Source organism: Notechis scutatus, chromosome Z (assembly GCF_049901735.1).
Source record: "Notechis scutatus isolate UNSWTSFEM ecotype Mainland chromosome Z, rNotScu1.2, whole genome shotgun sequence".
NCBI classification, from domain to species: domain Eukaryota; kingdom Metazoa; phylum Chordata; class Lepidosauria; order Squamata; family Elapidae; genus Notechis; species Notechis scutatus.
The window spans coordinates 100,219,841-100,243,281 of record NC_142025.1 but is presented as its reverse complement, the minus strand read 5'-3'; the positions used below and the strand labels follow the sequence as shown (position 1 = coordinate 100,243,281).

Sequence of the window (23,441 nt, the reverse complement as noted above, 5' to 3'; positions counted from 1 at the left end):
TGCAGCAAAGATCAGGGCCAAGGCCTTGGCACCCAAGAAAACTTCCAAGGCTGAATGAACTCAGGGCTGAGAAGAGAAGGCATGGTGCTTTGGAAAAACAATTTGAAAAAACCCTGGAGCAGATGAGAGGGAGATTGCAACAGGCTTCCCAACCAGGGGAATCTCAGTTTTGCCCAGTGGTTGTCTCCAGGGAGGGGGAGGCTGAAGCTGGCACCACCAGTCATCTCCAAACTTGGTCCCCTGAGAGAGTAGAGGAAGAGTTCTGTCCCCAAGACTTAAGCAGATCTGGACCCAACTTTAAGCAGACTACTTGGGATCCCCCTCAAAGTCAGATCATCCGGGTGGACATAGGCCCAGGCCTGAGGCAACCTTTACTCCTGCTCCTGCACCCAGCTGACCCCACTAGCAGCGGGCCTAGTGATATTAGAGACATAGTTTCTGTGGCCATCAGGCAGGGCCTAGCAGAAGGTTTTCAACAGCTCCTTCATCCCTTGGGGGAGGGGATCAAGCCTTATTTCCTGCCTACTCCCAAGGGGTCCCTCCTCAACAGAGGGGGTATCCCAGACATCAGGAGGTTAGTAGCCCTTCCATCCAGTCTGAATGGGGAGATTATGATGAGAGGGATTATACCAACCCCTCGGAAGTCACTCCTCAGAGTCTGAGGAAGAAGATGGAGAGATCAGGGACCCTAATTTGTCAGAGGAGGAGGGGCAGTACTCTCAGTCAGACAGGATCTCTGTATTTTTCATGAGAACAGGATTGTCCTGTGTTTAGATCCTACCTTTATCCCGAAAATTAATATCTGGTTCCATCTGGCTCAAGACATTGTGTTGCGAGATTTCTGCCCAACACCATGAGTTGGAGTGCAAGTGGCATACGTTGGATGTAAAGAGAGCCCTACGTATCTACATCAAATGTACTGCGGCGTTTCGAAGAACTGAGGCCATGTTCGTGTCCTTCTCTCCAAACTCCTTGAGGAGCAAGGCCTCTTCTCTTACTCTAAGTAGATGGATTAGGGCATGTATTTCTAATGCCTACCTGACCTTGTCTCTTCCGGTGCCCAAAAACCTAACGGCTCACTCCACCAGAAGTGCCACGACCTCTGCCGTCTGGGCCACTCAGATCTCGCTTGAAGAGATCTGCAGGGCGGCTACCTGGGCATCTCCGTCACCCTTCATCCGGCTCTATTGTCTGGACTCATTTGTCTTGGCAGATGCAGTGTTTGGCAGACAGGTGCTCCAGAAGGTGGTACCACAATTGGAGTAAGCAGACCGGACGATGACCCTCCTGTGGACATGCAGGCTTTGGTATGTCCCATCCTGGACTCTCGGCACAGCGTGGATAAGAATGGGTGTTGGTATAATTACCTGAGAACGCCCTTTCTATGCTGCAAGAGAGTCCAGCTCCACCCTTGTTTCGTCCGGTTCTGGTAAGGGGTAGTTGTTTCTAATTGTTGTTTTGTTTCCAGAGACACTCTACGTCTGTCAAGTATCTTTGCCTAAAGCTGGGGAGCCAGTTAGGGGCTGGCTTTTTATATAGGGGCAGACTCAGCTCTAAGATGTCACAAGGAGGAGTCTAACCCATCCTCTTGCAGCGTAGATAGAAAGGGCGTTCTCAGGTAATTATGCCAATACCCATTTTGGCTAATGCACCAATCTGCCACCAGAATTCCTTCTCAAAGGCCCAGAATGTGCTTCATATCAATATTTTTTAATCTTTTGGAGGACTAGGTTTTAGGAAACTTGACTGTCTTTTCTCTTTCATAAAACTAAAGGAATGACAGTACGATTTGCTTCTGCTTCTACCGATAATGCACTATGGCAGTTGATTGCAAACAGCTAATTAATTTGATGTTCCTATAACTGCTTGCTGCAGCAACTTCCAATGGAAAAAAAGCATAAATTGGCACTAAAGCACTATTTGTGACCTGCAACCAACAAGGACATTCTCTGACTATGACAAGCACTGACTGGCTGACATATTTTAACAGGTTTGCCTGATTATGAGGCAGAATAGTTCCAAATAGTTAGATCTTGGTGTGAATAAGAGTTTGGGCTGCCAGATCAGAGCTTCAAAAAATGCTATCGTGGATTTATTGATGTATTAGTCTTATATTCCAACTTTTATTCAGAAACTTAAGATGGTGTACAAAGCATTATCTTCTGATATTATTTTTCCACACAACAATCCTGTGAGACAGGCTAAGCTTAGAGTACCTGATCCAAAGTCATCCAATGGGTTTCTCTGGTTAAGATCAGAGTGAAACCTGCTTCTCCTTATTCCTTGCCCAATACCATACCTTATTGCTATCGTTTAGTGTTACTGCCAACATTTTAAAAATGAATTAGCTCTAATTAGAACAGTGTTGTATCTTATTGTGACCTGGATGTCTAGTTATGTGTTTTATGTGTGTATGTACAGGAAAAAAAGAGTAAACGTCTTTCTAGGGTACAAGGTGAAATAAGCAGGTGACTGGATTGTTTGAATCTCTCCTTCCTCATTCTCCCACACACACACACCATCTTGAACCTACTTTATTTGGATTATTTGGAAAAAACTATGTGGAGGATGGGGAACAATTATATTGTGGAGACATTTGATCTGAAATTGAGTAGTGCACCTCAGTACACTGGGAAGTACAATAAACATGGGGCATTTCAAGTGATAAATGTTTAATATTGCCAGAAATCCGGCTGGAGTTGAACACTCATTTTTCAGCTTAAACAGAGGAAATCAGTCAGATATAGTGACAGTCCATTGTTTGCCACTCGGCCATCATTGTGCTCTCTTCCCATTTCTCCCTCAAAACTGCTGCTAATGCTTTGGATGCAGACGCCTTTTAACTCAGTTGTTAAGAATTGGGATCACAGCTCTTTTTTTTTTTTTCCGTACCTCCATATCTTCACATAACCGCTAATGAAATAAGCAAAGGGAATCAGACAAAAGGGAGCTGCTTGTTTTAAAACCTTCTATAGGTGATTATTAGTAGGGAGAACATGGAGAAGTGTAAACTTTGTAGATCTGGGCTGACAGGCATTAATCCTGGACAATGCAGGGAGGGAGAAAGAAGCAAAGCACTTGGACATACAAACTGGAACTGCGTCAGAACTTGCTTCAAGTTTTGCTTGGATAAATCTATATTCAAGCCTCCCTTTCCCCCAATTTGTAGTCCCCTCAATTTGCTCAGACAGATAATTTGAGATCGCCTGGCTTAATACGATACCTAAATTCAGCTAAGATAGCCTCTTAAATCAAGATACCCTGTGCTCAGGTAAAAATAATTCATAAAACAAGGATGTGCAAAAGGAGGAATTAGCCAGACTTTCTAAAATATTGTCCTGCAGTGACATTTTCATAGAAATAGACACTTGTCCCATAGCCTGAGTATTAGATTTACAGTAGGAAGATGCTATATTAAGTTCAAGAAAAGGAACTGGCTGTTCTGAATCAAAAACTTGAGAAAATTATTAGTGTACTAGAGTCTTGCAAAAATTATTGAAAAGGGTGTGTATGTGTGTGTATAGATAGATAGAGAGATAGAGATAGAGTATGTATAAAAGATGGAATTGTGGGGGGATAACAGACAACAGATTCATATTGATTCTTTCTGCTTGTCCATATTGTGAAGGCAGAGAGATGAGAGCTTGACCAACCTTTGACTCTCCTTTCTGATTCAGTCAGTTTGTTAGGGGTTGGCTAGTAGGGTCATGGTTAAGTGAGGTGCCTTTTTTAGTGCATGATGTGTTCTTGCCAGCTGAAAAGAAATAGTTATAGCGTGTCCTGGCTATTCCAGTTTTCTGGATCAACCTCAAATGTTGTTTCATCTGACATATGGCACTGAGACTACTTTTACCACCTCAATGGATGATATGTGCTAGAGGGCAGTGAAACCCTGTTGGTTCTCTTGGTTGTCTTGTTGGGTTTTGATACAGTCAACTAGGATATCTTTCTTGACTGTCTGATTGGGCATTGACAACCTTCTTTTTAGTGGTTCTAGTCCAGTGCAAAAATTCTGTCCTCAGCGGTGATTTCTATTTAATATTTATTTGTTTGTACTTTGCCTTCTATTATTTTTACAAATAACACAAGGTGATAAACATATCAACATACCGTCTTCCTCCTTTTCCCCCCACAGCAATAACCCTGTGAAGTGAGTTGAGCTGAGAGAGAGAGAGAGACTGGCATAAAGTCATCCAGCCAGCTTTCTTGGCTAAGATGGGATTTGGACTCATGGTCTCCTGCTTTCTAGCCTGGTGCCTTCACCACTAGGTCAAACTGGATCTTTAATTAATACCTACATAATTGTCCTACAGTATTTCACAAGATCCTAACTGGTCTTGGTGCTGTTTGATATATACAAACAACTTTTGCTGACGAAACCTAACTCTAGTATAGCTTCCTTTCTAGCTCTTCAGAAGCAATCATTTGATTGCCTAAGCTTCATAATGGCTGGATGAGGGAAAAGAAGCTGAAATTAAATCTAGACATGACAAAAGTATTGTTATAAAAGATGAATGTACATTCTGGAAATAAATGATACTTGTTTGAGATATGTTCAGAGAGGGAAGGTGTGCAGTTTCAGGGTACTCTTTGACTACCAGCTATCACTGGATTTGAAATTGGTAATTTTGATAAAAAGTACAATTCCAGAGTTATTGTCAGATCCCTAAAAGTGATACTGCCATTCAATTGAGAGAAGGGGGGGGTTGGATTCTATTCATTAGTATTGCCTGTGACAACTGGTATTTTATAACTTGTATCCTGGCACCGAAGAGCCCTGAGATTTTCTCACCTCTTGGGGAATATATAGGAGGGAGTTATGTGGGTTATTTCACTTTAATAGCCAACTGGAAGATGGCCATGGGAAAGTATGCTTATCTGTTTCTCAGAGTAGCCGGTACAATAACATCTTCACACCTGTGGATTGGCGAAAGGGATGGGTCTCTACTGCTTTAATTCTACTTGTCTTGCCTAAAGGTATTCAGACTTTGCTTTGAATGTATTGCTGTCACTTCTACTTAAAAGGTTCCTTTTGAAATACTTTGTTTCAAGAGTCTTCACTTTCTTAAGTTAAGAGGAGAGGTAATCCTTAAAGTTATCATTAATGTAACATAGCTGTGAAACTACTGTACTTAGTTATTTGGACCAACAAGAAAGGCTCTTCTGAAGATGCCCCAGTTGCTAGAAGCATGATGTATAGATAAATGGGAAATTCTCCTTTGTGGCTTCTCAGCCTATGGATTGCCCTTGCTAAGAAGTTGTGCTTGCTTCCCATTCTGCAGTATGTAAGAGAATGGCAAAAACACATCTTTTTCTCCAAGCTTTTAACTGTTAATTCTTTGTATTTTAATTGCATTCATTTTATTATGCTTTATACTATGGCAGAGACTAAAAGCTTATGAATTTCATACAGGTACCTTGTTTCCCACATTAATCTATTACTAAAACTAAAATCTTGGACGTGATTTCTTATACCTCATAAGTTTAGTTGTGGGCCCTGCTGAAGCCTGAGAATTTTCTGAAATCCAGAATCATTTATCTCACATAGAAGCTAACAATTACTTTTCTAAGAGAGGAGCTTCCTGTTGGGTAGCTAATTTGCATTGCTAAACTAATAGTGCACTAATCAACATTTTTTAAAATCCCCAACTAAGCAAAAAAGTAATTTTAGGTGGTTCTTTTGGACAGTGGAATAGGAAATGAAAACTGAAATCCTATGACTGCTTTCGCTAAATAGCCTCCCATAGTTCCCTATCGGGACGCTGCCATTGTGGTGGGAAGGAAAAAGGCTTGAGGGGATTCTTTGTATGGGGTTTCATTTGCTTTGTTTTGCTGTATCTTGTGGGAAATAGGAAGGGAGGAAGGAATATGCCTTGGGTCATATTAGGGAGGGGGAGAAGAATGTGCTTTGAGCCATCTGCTTTATCTTTCCATTTTCTGAGAAAATGAAACCGAAGCGCCCAGGAGCTGACAGTTATCACCTTCTCTATCTGAGGTTCTCAAAACAGCTTCCCACCTTGGGATTGGCTCAGTGTTGAACTGGACATTGGGAGGTGTAGTGGTTTAAGCTAACACTTTGAACGGGGAAACATCAGATCCTCCCCACATCTCCTTTGCTATCACTGTTTTTCAATAAAAGTTCCTTTTGAAATGATAATTGTTTCAAGAGTTCTGCTTTCTTGAGAAGACTGCAGAGCCAGGACCTTATATTCTGTTACTTTTTGTTACCCTAGGCGTGCTTCTTTACCTTGTCCCTTGGAATGCTGGTATTATAACTCAGAAGGTTGAGAGATACCTGCCACGATTCAGTAATTATTAGCATACTGCTTAGTGCAAGAAGTTCTTGCAACAGGCCATATTCACCAGGAATTCCTGGTGAAGAAAACTACAGATAATCCTCAATTTACTTAGTGGATGGCTTAGTGACACCCTGAAGTTTCTCTCTCTCTCTCTCTCTCTCTCTCTCTCTCTCTCTCTCTCTCTCTCTCTCTCTCTCTCTCTCTCTCTCTCTCTCTCTCTCTCTCTCTCTCTCTCCACACACACACACACACACACACACACACACACACACACACAGATGTACTTATAATCTAGTTCTGATAGCCACCTCTCACAGTTACATGACCACATTTTGGGTGCTCAATAACCTTCATTTATAGTTTGAGGGTCCCTTAGTCATGGTGCAATTTATTGTGCTTTCACTGAAAACTAGCAATTACTTCCAGTTTCAGTCAAAAACACTCCATAGTGAGCAATAGGTTTGCTTTATAACTGTAGCATTTGTTTAACAACTGCTACAAAAAGGTAATAAAATGGGCCAATCATGTGGTGACCTGTTTATAACTGTTATGAGCAGGCATCATTACAGTCGTAAATGGAAGACTACTGATAAATAATCTGTATTATATCAAGCTAGTGTGTGGGATTTGGTGGTGGTGGTGGGGAATTGGTGCAAATGCTACCAAATAATAGCAGCCATTGAGAAGGTTGTTCTGTAGAATTTAATATTGTATGACTTAAGACTACAGCCTGTGACTCCAGAAGCTCGAAATCCAAGTACTGCAGATATTTTAATTTGAGAATCTACAAATAAAATCATATATTTTCTGCTAGTCCTGATTCTAGAAATTTCAGGCATTCATATACCTACTGATTCTACTGCACATATGTGCAGCATTATTTTAGTTGCATATGTACTTATATGAAGTTAACATAGTACAGTAACCATTGATGGAGCTGACAATCTTTATGTTAAGTGGAATCTTGAAAAGTTCTAACTTTGGCTCTCTGAGTTAGTTTGGGAGCAGGCATTCATTTCATTGTCAGATTGACACATTGGTTATGAAGTTGGAATGCTTTCGTTTAAATAATATTTGTCTCTTACATTGGCTTGGTTTGTGTTCTAAAATAAATATTTTAAAATATTCTGATTACTGACTATTGGCATCTCAAAAGGACACATATATATGTGCTACATATAATACATCTGAATGTTTATGTCTGATTGGTATGGAATTTTAACTGCTGCCTTTCTAAGATAATGGTGTTGCCTTGCCTGTTGATATTGAGGCTGGTAGGGTTGCTGTATTTTCATTGTATTGATAAGATATATGTGTGAGATTAAAAGAATACCTTTTGTAAAGGAAATAAGTTCTCACCTGTCTTCTGCTGTAAATTAAGATATTTGGTGGCATATTTAATTATATTAATAATTGACTCAAATTCTTAAAATCTCAGAAAAGCAATTCTTCATTCTTGTGGATGTATTTTGAAGTGTTTTACTTCTTTAGCTGTTGACTCACTGCTTTTGCCTTCTCTCTGTTCAGTCTGATTCTTTCTATTTTGGAACTAAATATCTTCCCAGGAAGGCTATATTATTTGAGCATCATCTAGTTGTCTTCAGTTCAGAACAGTCAGAAGCAGTGCTATTAAACTTTGCTTGCTATTTTTATAGAGAACTTCCAAAATATTGCCTCAGTGTCATTTTAGCACTCTCATGTGTATACTTTATCTTACTCTAATATACAGTGGCCCAGTACCAATTAATAAAGCTCTGGCAATCCTTTTTTTTTTTTTTAAATTGTAACTATTTTTCTTCTTTATTCATTAAGTAAGTGTTCTTTTTCCCCTGCCCCTAGTTTTTTTAGAGCTTGATTTTCAAAATATTTGTCCTATTTTTCCCTGTATACATTTTCATTAAATTATATGCACAGTTTTTACAATTATTTTTATTGGTTGAGGTTTATGTTGCAGTTAATTAGTTTGCATTTTTCCACTTTTTTCTATTTTTAAAATCTCTAACACCTTTCTCTTTTGTTCAAGGTTTGATATTTCAGGTGACATTGCTGTCTCTGGTGTGGGTGTCTCCCTGATCCGTTTCCATTTCTGTCTGCTAATATTCTATGGACCCAGCTGACCAGGTGCAGAAGGTATTAAGGCTTTCTTGGTTTTTTTGTTTTGTTTCAGATTTTACATATACAGATACAAAATATAGACCTTGCACTGCAGTGACTCAAGTTAAAATTGTAATTTAAAATATGGCAGCATTTCCTCCTATACTCTTACACAATAACTTTCATGTCTTAGGATATATGCTAAATTATAATTGTGCAGAACAAGATACAGTATGTATAAAATCTTACTGCATAGTACATGTTGAAAAGAAATGTTTTTTAAATAAAATTTATATTGGAGGAGTTAGCCTTGTGTTGATTTTTCTCCCAAATGTTCTAGGCAACATATTGTAGCTTGAACTTTGGCAAACCTCCATAGGAGAAGAACATGACGCTGCCAACTGTTAAATTTTCCCTCCATTCCCTTGTTATTGAAATTTGAAATGTAGCTAAATTTACTGATAGAAGTTTAAAACTGCAAATCTTATAAGAAAGAAGATAGTGATTGCCTGTGTTTTACATGATTTCATGTTATACCAGGGCCTTGTTTTGTGTAACTGGTGCTACATACCTTTTTATTGTATATCTATGTCAAAAATCAGAAGGAATGAGAAAGCAAATTTTCAGACTAACAAATATTATTAAAAGGCATAAGCTTTTGCAAACTATAGCTTATTTTTTCAGATGCATGTCTTCAAGTATGCTTGCATTCATATTTATGGATTACAAGTTCAATTGCACTTCTGTATTTAAGTAAGGCCCATAGGACTCTGAATAGAGATGTATAGAATTGCATTGATAATTCCATGAAGGCACACTTTTCTTCTCATTTTTTCTGGACCAAGTGATATTTTTCAACACAGTTGAAGATATGCTTTTTAGATGACTAGAATATGTTGTATCAGTAACTTGTTTCAGTATTGAAGTTGGTGCTTGAAATCCTTACCCTCAATATTGAGGAACCAAAACCACCTAATGTCATTTTAAAGATCTTGCAAATGGTTTTTAGATTAAGGGTAAATATTTGTATATTGAATTCAGTGCATCTAATATTTGATACAAATGTAGAGAACTGCATAGCTGCTACTATAGCCATGGGGGTGGGGGGGGGAGGTTCTCTTTTACTTATCTTACATCTAGCCATCTGAATAATGATTACCATGGATATGCTGCAATAGAAACATATTTCTGCATGCAGAAGGTGAACATACAATATACAATTTAAACAAAATGATTCGGTTGAGATCTGCATATGTGGGATTGACTGGGGTAGATTGCAAGGGCGACTCTGAAATATAATGTTATGATATTTTATCCACATCTTAAATTATTGTACATTATTACAATTTTAGTTTGGATTGTATTTTATTACTGTTTCATCTTAAATCGTATTTTGTCTAGATTCCATTTTAAATTGTATTTTATCAAGTTCCATTTTAAATAGTATTTTATCAAATTTCATTTTGAATTCCTTTTATTAAATTTTAGTAACAAATTGTTGCTGGAACTTTGCATTTTGATATGGCCCAAGGGCTAATCAATAAAGACTTATTATTATTGTTGTTATTGTTATTATAATATACAAGTCGGGATTTTACCATGATAATTTATAGTATATTATTTAATTTGAATCTGTAATCCAAAACTGTGTTATGCTTTGGATATATTAAAAATATGCTGATCACACACATGCTGAATCTCCTATTAAAGCAGGGCAGCCCCCCCAGTTCTGGTAAGTACATTTTCACACATTAGTATTTTCTTAAGACAAACTCATGAGAAAATACTTATTGTTCAGTGAACACAGTTCATGTAATACCCCGAGAATAGTATCTTTTCTTATATGAAATTTCAAGGCTTTTTATTTTAAAAAAACAACAACACAACATTGAAAAATAGTGCTAATATAGTTGAATAACAGAAATAAAGATTATGGATAAAGCAGGGAGATGTTGTTTTATAATAAGAATCAGGTCAAAGTGAAAGAAAGCATGCCAAAAGAATATAAACTCTGAAAAGCTAAAGACGGCAAAACAATAATAGGACAGATTTAAGAGTGCTTTGGTGATGCAATTATGCACGCTTGTTTAATTAAAATGAAAGTAAGGACTAAACCTTAGCAGAAATTTTTGTTTTCTCCCAAGGTCATTAAAAATACAAAGATTTTGTTCATTGCTAGGTGTATTAATGCACGGAAAGGCGATATAAGTTACAAAGTTTATAATAGCAACCAAATAGAACACAATGTTTTCCCTTTTGTCATAATGTATATTCTGCTGTACAGAATAAGATCTATAGCATATATTTTATTAACAAAATTACAATGGGTCACTGAAAAATGAGTTTAAATATGTATGAACAAAGTATTAAAATATATAATTTCATACACAATCTAATAAAATCATTGATAATGTCAATTCAGCATAAAGTTCTTAAAATTGAACTTTTGATCTAAATTAGAATAAATGAAGCCATATATATATATATATATATATTTGTTTTCTTAAGTTTTCGCGGGTACTTACATGTATGGTGTTCGGCTTGGTTCGGGTATTTTCCCACGTCATTGTAGTTCTTTTAAAGTTGTAGCAACGTTTCAGCAGAATCTCATCTGCCATCATCAGGCTTCTGTATTGTGTCCGTCTGTGGGTCAGACTTTTACAGTGGTTTCAGATTTAAATTTGGGGCAGCCTATTGCTGTGCCAGAATGGTTTTTCTTCATCCTGATTGGTTGGGAGTCTTGGTCTGTGTTTATTGGTCTCGGAGTTTGCTGTGTTCTGCTTGATGGGTGTCTCTGATATCTTCTGTCTGTTTTTTGGCTCTTTTTGTATCTTGATTGGCTGGCAGCATTGTGTTACTTTAATGGAGGCCTTTAGTGCAGCTTGGCTTGGGGTAAATGGACGGCTATCATTAGTTAGGAAGCTGGGTTTCATCTGGGTGCCTGGTTGGGGTGTGTTTGAGCTGGAGGTATCAGTGGGGATCTGTTTGTGCCCAGGTGTTTGCCTGGCTTGTGATGTGGAGATTTTTTGTTTGTGAGTGCAGGCTTCCAAATGATTGACAGCCTGGTGGAATCATCTCTTCTGTTCATGCTTTCTGGTCTTTTTTCAATCTCTATGGCTTCTCTGATGACTCTGTGGCTAGGGTTTTCCATAGTGGCCAGGGTTTTGGTGCCATTGAAGTTGATGCTATGACCTGTAGCTTCCATGTGTTGGACTAGTGAGGAAGTGTGTTCCAGCTTTTTGACTGCATTTTTGTGTTCATCCAGGCGGGTACTTATTCTTCTATTGGTCTGTCAATGTATGTGGCGGGCATGATGCACAGGGGACTTCGTATATGCCTTGGTTTTCCAGGTCAATTTTATCTTTGGGGTTGCTAAGGATGGCTGCTATTTTTTCTGTCTGTTTTGAAGGCAGTCCTGATGTGATGTCTGTGTAGTACCTTACTAATTTTGTCTGTAGTACCTCTTATGTAGGGCAGGACAGCTGTTCCATAGGTCTGTTCATCTTCTGGGTCTCTATTATGTTTCAGTGTGTTTTTGTGGATCAAGCTGGTGATTTTGCTTTTGTGGAAGCCGTTGGCTGTCAGTACTATATATATATATATATATTTGTTTTCTGAGGTTCATGGGTATTTGTATGTGGATCTTTGGTTATTCGGGTTTTCTCCCGCGTAAGATTCAAAGTATCTAGGCAACGTTTCGATGAAGTCTCATTCATCATCTTCAGGCTTGCTTCTTCGGCTCTGTGCTTCTGCTCTGAGAAGCACAGAGCAGAAGACAGAAGCCTGAAGATGATGAATGAGACTTCATCAACGTTGCCTAGATCAATCTTACGGGGACTCATAACCAAGATCCAATACTACCGCGATTTCAATATATATATATATATATATATATATATATATATATATATATGTATATGTATATGTATATGTATATGTATATGTATATGTATATGTATATGTATATGTATATGTATATGTATATGTATATGTATATGTATATGTATATGTATGTATGTGTGTGTGTATATATATATATATATATATATATATATATATATATATATATATATATATATATATATATTATATATAATCATTTTCAACAAAATTTATTCAGTTTACATTTTAAATATTTTATTTACAATATAGTAAAGAATGCAAAATGCATCTAGCCTTGTTTAATTAACTGAGCTAGGAAACTGGAAGTGCATACTAGTCATTCATTTTGCCTTGTGAAAATACATTGAAGCTCTCATCTATATTTTTATAATATTGATATCTTTTATTGGGTAGCTTTTGTATTAGATGGTTTTCCAACATATTTGCCACCATATGGAGGTACTGAAATTCTTCCCTGTGTTCCACACAGACTACCTCTATGACTGCAATTAATAAAACCATCTAAGAACTATACAATATCATTTGAATTATCAAAAGTTTAATAAAGTTAGGCTTGGAATTTAATATTTTCAGTTGCAATTTGTCTTACTTTAATAAAGACTGTAGTCCCAAATAGTTGGATCTTTACAAGATCATCATATATGTATCTATTACTTTACATTTCCTCCATTACATGATGTTTACACTAGAATTTATCATGTTACGTTTCATTGCTATTAAGTAACATCTATAAAATGTTTTCCATAAATTTTCCTTGATTTTTGCTAAAACCAGTTTCCTTCCTTTTTAATGGCAGTTGGATAAGCATAAATCATAGTAAATATGTTTTATATTTAATTCCTATATTGTTATCAACTCATTCTAAAAATTTGTCTTCAGAATGTTGTAATTTTGTTTTCCCTTTCTCTTCTTAGACGATGGATTTAGCCAAATTTCAGATTTAGTCATAGCTTTAGTCAATTGTGTTCTAACAGCTTGGATTGTAACTAAGTGCAAACTTGATGTATTTGAAACCATGAATGAGCCAAATTCCCTGTATTTATTTCTAATTATTTTCTAAATAAGTCCTTCATGTATTTTTTTAAAATGGGCCTGTTTTTCCCCCAAATTCTGATACTGTTTAATTTTACTCATCATAGAAGGCACGCTGAAATATGAAGATTGAAATAATGATTTTGTGGATTTAATTTAGGGAACCATGTTTTTAATTTTTTTACATGCTTAGAACTTTTGAATATCTTTCATTTTTAATGAACATCCCTGGCAAAAGGAAATTCCTTAATGTATACACTCTATCTTTAACCACAGGGCTAATTCTTCTGAATTTATCAAGCCAAAAATGTTATTGATGGAGTTTTTAATGCTCTTAGCTTGATTGCAGATATTTCATTACCCAGCAAGGTAACTTTATCAATTTCATTGAGTAATGAAATGGTTGCAAGCAAACAGCTAGCTCATAGAGTACCACAAACTTCACAGTTTAGTCCTGAGCTACAAATATTCTCTGTGTTGGAATGTTATTGATGTGATAAGCATCATAATAAAATTTAATACTGGAATGAAGGGCATCTTTATTAGTGTTTTACAGGGAATCTTTAATAATCCAAGATGTTTGGGAGGAACTTGATAAGTAGACAGAAATACCAAATCCGAACTAAACATCTGACAGATATGCGGAAAACAATAATAATTTTGTTGCATTTAGACTTCCGGTTTGCAAGCTTTCGGCGGCGGCAGGGATTCGCAACACCGCACGATCCCTGCTGCGTTTGCCGCAAAGGTTCCCCGATCCGTTTGGATCTGGGGGATATAGCTACCCGTAGAGGCAGCTGAAGACAGGGGATCCGGAGAGGGGTTTGGGGCGTCGCAGACCCTCCCCCAGCTGGCTAAACCCCTTTTCCCGAGGCGGAGGAACGGCGGTCAGCAATGGCCGCCACGAAGAAAATCTGCAGCCGGACAAGCAGGTGCAGGAGGAGAGAGTCAGAAGAATAGTGAAAGTTGCTTCTAACCGGGACAAGACAAGAGAAAGTGACCTGGAAACTTGAAGGCTGCTAAGTATGTATTGTCCCTAGTGAGAGTTACAAGCTGCGAATACTTTACAAGGGAAAGTTTTTTCTTTGTTCCACTCTCCTTCCTAAAGTGACAGCGGAGGGAAAAAATCCTTTTGGCTGTGAGTGGGAAGGGAGAGGGGAAAAAATTGGAGCAAAATTTGAGAATAAGGAGAAGATTGCCTAGAATTTTAAAGAGTTACTAAACATCAATAAGACTTCCAAAAATATATTTGAAAGGGAATTTTGTGATGAAACTTTAACTCCAGAAAGAGAAAGTGAAGAAGAAGAAGGTATTTAAAAGAAACAGCCTGTTTGGATTGTTTGGTGATTTTGGAACTTTTGAGAATTATTTCTGATCAAAACATTTGGGTGGTTGTCTGGAAAAACTTTTTCTCTACACAATAGCATCACTTGTGGATGGATTGAAACTTGTATATCAAAAATATGAAAAAGAAAAACAAGAAGGGAAAGATGGTCTTGGCACTATTTTTCAATTTTTGGAAATGGCGGTTTATACTTATGTGAAGCAGAATGAACAACAAGATGAAGGGGACAAAGAAGAAGCCATCTTTGATGAGCAAATGACTTTGGTTGGTGAAGGGAAAAAGAAAGAGAAAAAGGAAAAGAGGACTCTAAGATCTGGAAAAACAACCCAAAAGAGAAGAATAAGGTGAAAAAGGGACATTATGTTAGGAAACAACAGAAAGGGGGAAAACAGAATAAAAAGGAGGTGGAGAGACAAGGGGTTAAAGAGGACAAGGAGAAGAAGCAAGGGAGAAAGGAAAGGATGAGAAGCCCTAATGGTGGGGAGCAAGATGTTAAGAAGCAAAAGTTGTTTAGAGATAATGGATAAACTTTATTGATAAAGGGATTCTAGAAAGGTACATAAGATTGTATTTTTATATTTGTATTTAGAAATAACCATAGAAAATTGAAAATAATATGTAATTTAAAATGTGATAAAATATTTAACATAAACTAGTGAAATTTTTGTTAAGAAAAAGGAGGTATTGCAGTGAAATATGATTTAAGATTGTGATTTGGGGGGGGTGTAATAATTTTTGGAAAGCATAATTGTTCCCACAAAGGCATGATATTTAATTGAAATGGATAAAATGTTTAAGATATAAATGATTGTTAATATTAATGATTAGATTATGGTATATTAGTGAATTTTTTCGTGAAATGATAGATTTGAAGTAGAAGAAGGAGGAACATTGTAATGAAATAATGAGCTATAATATGTGATGGGGGGGGGAAATAATTTTGGAAAATAGGGCTCCCATAAAAGTATGTGATTTAATTGAAAAGTAATGTGTTAAACGTTCAAGATATAAATGAATATCAATACTAATGATTAGATTTGTATCATTTTTGATAATATAGTATAATTTTAGAATGTACCAGACAGAATCCCAATGTAAGTTATGTGTTTTATATTAAGTATTATAAATATAGGGGAGAGAGATAAAGGCATCATACTCCATATAGTGTACAGGAGAAGTTTTCTTCTTCTTTTTAAAGAAGAAAAATAAATGGATGGCTGGAAATAGAACAGACAAAGAATAATAAATATTATGATCTGAATTGAGAGGAGATAAATAAAATAAAATTGAGAAAATTTAAAAGAGAGGAGAAGTTATATAGAAAATTGAAAATGTTAATAAGATATGAAATGGTATATAAAAGGAATATGAATTTGAATTTGTGTCTGTACCAAGAGTTATAACCCGGGACTAAGCAACTTTCAGAAAAGAGATTTTTTATGCTTTTATGTTTTGTGTATGTATGTATTGTTTATTTTGAAGAATTAATAAAACTTGTTTAAAATATATATATATAATTTTGTTGCATTTACTAATAGAGTTTTTTCAGAAATATACAGTATGTAGAAATCATTTGGAAAAGATATAAGAAGCAAAGAAATGGAGGCATTTTACTGCCACTTTAGTACCAAGCTATGACAACTTTGACCACTCTGTCATTTTCCTAACTGAATAATTAATTAATGGATTGCACCGATAAATTCTACAGGAGCATGTCAGGGTAATTGTCTTGAGAGGTAAACTTGAAACAAATGCGACTCCTTCGGCATGACAATAATCCTAAACACACAAATTCATCAAACTGAATGGATGTAGCAGAAGAAACTGCATTTACAAAAGCCAAAGCAAAACTAACCTTAAGCTAACTGATATCTATGGCATGATTTGAACCAAGCATTTTAAGAAGGACAGTCTAAAGAGAAACGCCAAAATACTGCAGGCATTGTTCAATAGGCGTAAGTACCACTGGCTATTAAAACTTAAGCTTTGCATACTCACAAAAGGCCAGTAAATATTGATTCAGTGTGTTCAATGAAGAATTGGATTTTGTTGTTGTTTATCTGTTTATTTTCATTAAATTATTAGAAACTCTTTATTAATAGGTTTTATATAGGAATCAGTCCATACTATAGGTCAGAATATTGCAGGATTACAAATAGTTAAAGGTTTCATAAACTTATTTTCATTATTATAGGGACAATGGAAGAATTAGTATTTCCCAATAAGCAATTGTAAGTAAATCGAACTTGGCAGTTGATACATAAATGGCCTTAGCTGTCCATGATCTTGTTATCCAGCTTTTCCTATTTTCTTAGAAAATACGTACTGACTAGAACGTGTCCATTTTAAGTGGACTAATAATAATCACAGTTTTGGAGTGGTTTTGTAAATTTTATACATGTCCATCTATGGTAGATGAGCTTTTATGTAAGTACACAGTATATTGCTTTTATGATACTATGATACTATCTATGCAGTTCCTAGCTGTAATCCAGCTGCAATGATATGCCATAAATAACAGTATTGGAAATGTTTTGCTTACAGGAAAATACATTTATGAGGTAGGTTTATCATTAAGATAAGTTAAGAATTTTGTCTAAAGATCACATTTGTTTTCAAGCAGCTGGTGACATAATTCAAATCTCTTATTATTACTTCTTCATACCTCTGAAATACTATGCTTTGTTTTTGGAAGACATGATGTCTTAAGAGATCTTCTAACCAGGAAACTGTTACTCTCCTAGATGCTTGGTATGTTCCAGCAATATATTTGTCCTATCTCTTCTTCTGCAAAGACTTAAAACCATTTCAAAAGTCCAGTGGTGCAGAGTATCTTGTATATCTTGCATCTTTCTCATTCATGTTCATTGCTGCTTCTTCCTTTGTTAGATTGCCTTCTTTATGAAATGGTGTTTCTACTATTGGTTTCTATTGTAGAGTCTCCTTCCTTTGAATAGATAAAACTTGATTTTCTCTTACAAGTTAAAATGTGAGCACGTATTCTTCCAGTCTTCTGGTTTCTTTTTCAAGGGATATTGCAAATACATGCCTGAGTGTTCTAAAATAGGAGCACAAATGTGCTACAAGCTTTGTAACTCATACTGCTGTTTATTCATTGGTTTTGTAAAGTCACATCATTTTAAAGGCTTATACTTTCTCTTGTTTTTTTCTCAGGGTATATACATTTATGGTTTAAATCATTTATTTATTAAGAAAATTGTTACTTTGCTATACTCCTCCCTGAACTCTCCCGCCCATTTATTTAGAAGTTCTTTGTAGTTTGGAGCCTGGGAATTTGGAGATTTTCAGCTATGAATCCACATATAAGGAAAAAATAAACCAAAGTGCTTTTGGCATACTGACGACCAGTATCTTCAAATGATCTTTCCTAGTTACTTTGTTATGTTAAATAATGTGGAGGCAAGATAGAGACTTGAAGATAGAACATCACAGGTTGCTTCACAAAGTATAGAGAAAATTGTCTTTTGTTTTCTGTTTACATCCAGAAAGATAAATACAGAAAAACTGAAGACCTCCCATATATTCCTACAGTGTAACAGGTCCTGGTCAAAAGCTGCTAAAATTTCCAGAATCCTTTCTTATCTGGTTTTGTTTTTCAACAACATATTCAAGGGCACATCTGCTTGCCATATTCAAATCTAAACTGAAACTGGGAAAGAGCAAGATAATCTCTTCATCTGAGAGCAGCAGCTGGAGCGATACATTTTTACCTTGACTAAGTATCAACTATTGGACACTAGCCAATAGTTATTAATACCAGTTGAGAGTCAAGCAACCATTTTCCTAAATAAGGACTTTCCTTCCTCCTCTTTTAGGATTATGAGAATTGTACCCGCAAAGGAGAATAATTGGAGTGGTCATTAGAAGATAGAATCTGTAGGTAGTCTTATGAACCAATCTGATGAGCAATCTAACAGGTAAATAGTGACATGAAGAGACCAAGAACTGTATCTTCTGTCTGCAGAATAAGCAGTGAACTGAAGGAAATTCTCTTGCTGTTGAAATAGTTGCATAAAAGTTGAGCATATTGCTATCCACATCCTGTAAATGTTGCTGAATTAGGCCAGAGTTTCTATCCATAGCAGCTCAAGGCCTGAAAGCTTACAACTATCGGGTCTTGATGGAACTAGCTGGATATTGTTTGTCTTTAGTATCTGGGTGTTGCCTCTGAACTTTCAAGTTCCTTTAGTTATTGTGCCTAATAGTTGTTGATTGACTTGTTTGTCAATGGAAAGGGAGATCAAGTGACAAGCTTCCGTCTATTTTGCTTTGCTAGGCTAAGTCTGGGAGGGAAAAAAATACAATTCCTTCTTTGGATGGGCAGCCTTTATCCTGGTTCTGCTTTCAGAAAGAATGTGCAGCAAACTGCTATCCTGCAAACATTTGCTAAACAGACTCATTGCAATAATTCATCCACTTGTGAGGCAGTCCTTGGGGCAAGTTATTAAGCAGCAGATTCTAAAACTATTATAGCTTCAATTATGTTCAGACTCCTAGCATTTCCAAATTTCACCTTTTGGCTATAAGAAGAGGGAAATTCTAAAAAAAAAAAGGGGTGGGTGGGTGGAGTGATGAATTGGAGATTCCAAATATCTCTAGAAAGTTATTTCTTCCCTCTTCACTTAGCCAGATCTCCATAAAGCAAGTCAATGCTGTCATTCATGATTAAATCTTAGATAAGCATCTTTTACGAGCAGCTGAATTTGAAGTTACAAGGCACTGCCTTTAGATTGGTGTCCTGCTTTGACTTCCCAGGTTAGGAGGCCATCTGAAAGGAAGGGAAGCCAGCCTGTATCCTGCCCACTTTTTCATTCAGGATCTGAACTGCCAGCCTCCCATCAAATCTCTTCCAATCCCCTTTCGTTGATATATGTTCCCCATCTCCCGTTTTATCTCATAATCCCAAGCAATTAACAAAATAAAAAATGAAACAGTTCTGTCATTTCTATTTCCTTCTATTTCTTATACATAAAATCCATCCCATCCAAGAAGTCTTACTGAGGAGGATCTGAGGTTTCTTTTGAATTAGGAAGCAGATGATGGTAACTGTAGAATCTGGTACTGGTCCTATAATGAGAACTGGCAGGGCAATTGTTAGCTTCACAATCTGTCTAAAAATTGTTGCTTGGGAAATATTTCTCCAGTGGTTGAGAACTGGAAGATAGTCAGTGTGGCACTAGTTTTTAAAAAGGCACCTGGAGAGACCCAGGGAATTACAGGCTGGTTAGGTTAGTGTGTCCTATATAAATTGCTGGAAAAAGTGTTTCTGAAGAAAAAATCATGGATAAAATAAATAAAATAAATCCTGTGTGACCAAACTTTTTGAGATTCTGAAAGTGTTTATATACATGTGGATGAAGATAATCCCATCAGAACAGTGTACTTGAATTTCCACAAAGCCTTCAATAAAGTTCCTTGTTGAAACCTGATGGCTTTCAGGAGCAACGTCTATGCTTCTAGGACAATCCCTTTTCTTCTACCATGTTTATCTTCTCAACAACAGAAGGAAGGACTATATTGACTTCCAACCATTTCACCCATCTTCAGATTTGCCCCTTACAGGTTTGGTACCTGCACACCTTCCCTTTAAATTCAGTTATCAGATAGTTTTGTATCTTTCTCCAGCTTTATGTCAATAATTAACATAGATAATCTTTTCAAGGCTTGGCTGCATCTTTGTGTTTCCCTCTCTGATATATGTCTGGTATTACTGATATTTCTATACCCAAGAAGGGAATCTTTCTTCAAAGGAGCTTATTCTGTTCTGGGAACATTGCAGCATATCAGTGGGCTACATCTATTAATTGTTTGAGGGCACTTAAAGCTTTTTTTTTTTTTTTGGAACAAATTTTATTAATTTTAAAGACAAACAAACCATCATTAACCATTGAATACATAAAACCTCTTTCCATTATTAATTTTACAAGTCAAGTAAAATATTATTTTATACAACATAATTCTGTTTTACACCATTTCCATATGGACATATAAATATCTCTTAGCAAATTTCTCATTACTTCTCTTTTCATATTCAATTTCATTATTATTATTGTTATTTTCTATATTTATCCAATTTATAATCATCATCTACATTTCTCTCTGACTTGATTACCATTATTCTCATCGAACATTCCTCCGAGGTTTTATTAATTCTCAAACAAACATGAACACACAAAACACAAAAATATAAAACTTCTTTTAAGAAAGTAGTTTGGCCCCAGATTACCTCTCTTTGTATGGACTCAATTAAATTCGTGCTCATCTTATATACCATTACCTATCTTATTTACCATTCTATATCTTCTATCTATATAACTTCTCCCACTTTTCATTCTTCTTAATTCTATTTTATTTAATTCATTTAAATTTAAATCATTGTATTTGTATTTTTGTCCATTCTTTCCAAATTATCCATTTATCTCATTCCCTACAATAAAAAAAAAAGGATTTCTCCTGAAATCACTGATCAGAGTATGATGCCTTTCTATCCTCCCCTAAATTAATATTTAAAATAACGCCTAGTACCCAATCTGATTCTGCTTAGTACATTCTACCTGCTAACTTTTAAAAGAAAAAAAATAATAAGTCCAAAATAATTAATATAATTAGATAATAAATCTAAATGTTAAATCTTATAACATTCCAATTATCTATTTCAAAAAACAAATGCTAGAATAATAAGTTTATAGTAAAATCAACACAATAGTCAATTAAACTCTTTAATTAAACTTAATATTTTAAACATTCCTTTTAATATTTTGTTAAATTTTAAAGTTTATCATTACTAAACATTTCAATATTTTAATCTTTTATTAATTCTTATAACATTCTAATTTTCTATTTCTAATACAAATACTACAATACCATCTTATGTACCTTGCAGAATCTTCTTTTTTAAAGAAATTATACATCATCCTTTATCCCTGAAAAAAATTCCTTTTTCCCATCTTGTTTCATACCTTTGTGGCTTTTTCCCCCTTTTCCCTTCCTTTCTTATCCCACCTGGCCTTTTTACCTCCCTCTCTAATAATCTCCACCTTTTTAGCTTCCCTCTCTGTTGTATTCCTTTTTTCTTTTGCTTAGTAACATTGTGTTGATTTTGCATCTTATTTTTCTCTTTCTTGAGTGTTTTTTTCAGTCTTAAGTCCTTCATTTTCCTTCCTCTCTTTCTCCTTTCTCTCTTAATTAAATGTTTAGATTCATTGAAGATGGCATCTTCTTCTTCTTGTTGTTGTTGTTCTTCTTCTTCTTCTATTTCCTCCATCTGTTGTTGTGTTTGCTGATAAATAGCAAGCGCCATTTCTAAAAAAAGGAAGGCTTCCTTCATAGCGTCCTTACTTTCTTTCTTTATTTTTCCATATTCCTTAAGTTCATCAACAGGTAAAGCCATTGTAAATCTTTTCTTTGTTCTTCTTCTTAAAGCAACCAAAATGTTTCAAAAGTTAAAACAATTCCCCAAAGTCCCAGAGACATCAGTCCAAACAAAGCACAAAGTTCTCACTTTCTCTTCCTGGGGTGGTATTATAAAAAGGGAAAGAAAAAAAGCCCAATCTATATTTTAGAGCCTTATTGCAATTAATTTCCAGTCTCAAAATCTTCAAGGCATCTCCTCCAGCAAGATCTTAATATTTTTTTGTCCTCTCCCTTCCCACTTATAACAAGAAGCCAAGTTTTTACCTTTTATAAAAAAACAGGTTTCTCAATGGCCATTTGTTGATTCCATAGGGAAGGAGAGTAAACTTTCCCTTTCAGCACCTCAGTTTTGCCGCTTGAAATTCTCCTCTGGAAACAAAATATCGTTCAAGAAGTCATAGTTTTCAGGATTAGGCGTCTCTTAAAGTCCTGGGTCAGGCAAAAAACTTTCTCTTAGAAACTTTCTCCCCTCTTCCTCCTGCTCAGTCTTACCCAGCTGCCGGCTTCTTTGTGGCGGCCATTACAGACCGCCGCTCGATCGCCTTGAGAAAAGGGGGTTTAGCCGGCTGGGGAGGGGGTCTGCAACACCCCCAAACCCCTCTCCGGATCCCCCCTATCTTCGGCTGCCTCTGCGGGGCAGCCTTAGCCTCCAGATCCGTCAGGCTCGGAGGCACCAAGACGGCTAGCGCCGCAGGGATCGCGCAGGATCGCGAATCCCTGCCGCTGGCGAAGCTGACAAACCGGAAGTCCCAGGGCACTTAAAGCTTTTGAAAGCTTCCTCTGAGATCTATCTGCCCAGAATGTATTAGCCAATGCTATATTTATCTAGTAAACAAACACATTGATGTAAAATCTGCTTCATTTTTACACCTCACTTTTTAAATGTGGCTCTGGTGTATTCCTCATTTCATTTTTATCTTGGCATGCTATAGGCCTGTGATGGCGAGCCTATGGCACGCATGCCATAGGTGGCATGCAGAGCCATTTGTGCCAGCACAGGAGCCGCAGGCAAACTTACCTCACTGCGCATGCATGAGCCTCACAGCTGTTTTTTGGCCTCCCAGAGGGCGGAAGGCTTCTGCAGGCGTCTGCAGGTTTTTCTGGCCAAAAACTAGGCCTGTTTCATCACTTCCTGTTTTCCAGAAATACCGGAAGTGACGAAACAGGCTTGGTTTTTGTCCTGAAAAGCCTGCAGAAGCCTTCCTAAAGCCTATGGGAGGCCAAAAAAGGTGTCAAACCAGCCGAAAATCAGCTGTGAGGTGCAATGCAGTAAGGGGGCGGCGGGGTGGGGGATGGGGGGATTGCGCACGCATGTTTAGGGGGCAAGCACAATT

At 36.5% G+C, this 23,441-nt stretch overlaps 1 protein-coding gene across 12 annotated transcripts in view; it reads left to right on the top strand.

The window, feature by feature from the left end:
* Positions 1 to 23,441, top strand: part of SPOP (speckle type BTB/POZ protein) — a 101,905-nt gene that overhangs the window by 46,641 nt on the left and 31,823 nt on the right. For 10 of the 12 annotated variants that reach the window (XM_087944927.1, XM_026669699.2, XM_087944925.1 and 7 more), the window contains one exon: positions 8,323 to 8,429. The exons of the other annotated variants lie outside the window; for them this stretch is intronic. The gene's annotated coding sequence lies outside the window, so the exon portion shown is untranslated. The remainder of the gene's footprint in view (positions 1 to 8,322; positions 8,430 to 23,441) is intronic. 12 annotated transcript variants of the gene reach the window in all.